Source organism: Chrysochloris asiatica, unplaced genomic scaffold, assembly GCF_000296735.1.
Source record: "Chrysochloris asiatica unplaced genomic scaffold, ChrAsi1.0 scaffold00298, whole genome shotgun sequence".
NCBI classification, from domain to species: domain Eukaryota; kingdom Metazoa; phylum Chordata; class Mammalia; order Afrosoricida; family Chrysochloridae; genus Chrysochloris; species Chrysochloris asiatica.
In genome coordinates this window covers 2,323,746-2,324,406 of record NW_006408816.1, presented here as the reverse complement: position 1 = coordinate 2,324,406, position 661 = coordinate 2,323,746, and positions in this window count along the sequence as shown.

Genomic DNA, 661 nt, shown 5'->3' with positions numbered 1-661 from the left:
TTTTTTTTTTTTGAAGTGCTGTTGGTTTTTTTCTGCATGACTTCTTTTGCTAACCTCATCATTTCTGTGTTCTTTCTTGTAAGTTTCTTCATAGATTTAATATTTCCTCATTCTTCATGGATTTTCATTTTCTTGATATGTTGTGAATTAATTAATTGGTATATTGTTATATTGTGAAATATATAGGGTAACCTTAATGAAATATTTTCATTCTATTTCTATTAAAATACGTCATTGAGGTTACCCTGCAGTCTATTAAATTTTTCTTCCATTTAAAAGTCTACTTTATCCTGCAATCCTCCTGACCTCCAAATCACTGTATCTCTGTTCCTATGTTTTTACCTTCTTTCAAAATACAATCGTTTTGATCATAGACTTGCCTCCCAGATCTTCTGAATTTGTTCTTGTAGTTTTTACTGTTCTGGACTCTTCCATGTTTCTATTGAGTTCCACGTGGTGACATCATTTATGTTAATCTCTGGTTGTTTTCTGTTCTTTTTGGTTCTAAGTCCAAAGAACTCCATTTAGGATGTTTTGAAGTGCTGGGTTGGCTTTGACAAAAGGTCTTTGCTTCCATTTATTCTGTAATGTTATTACCCCATCATATTTGATTGACAGCTCAACTGGTTAGATGTTTCTTGGTTGGCAGTTTTTTTTTTTT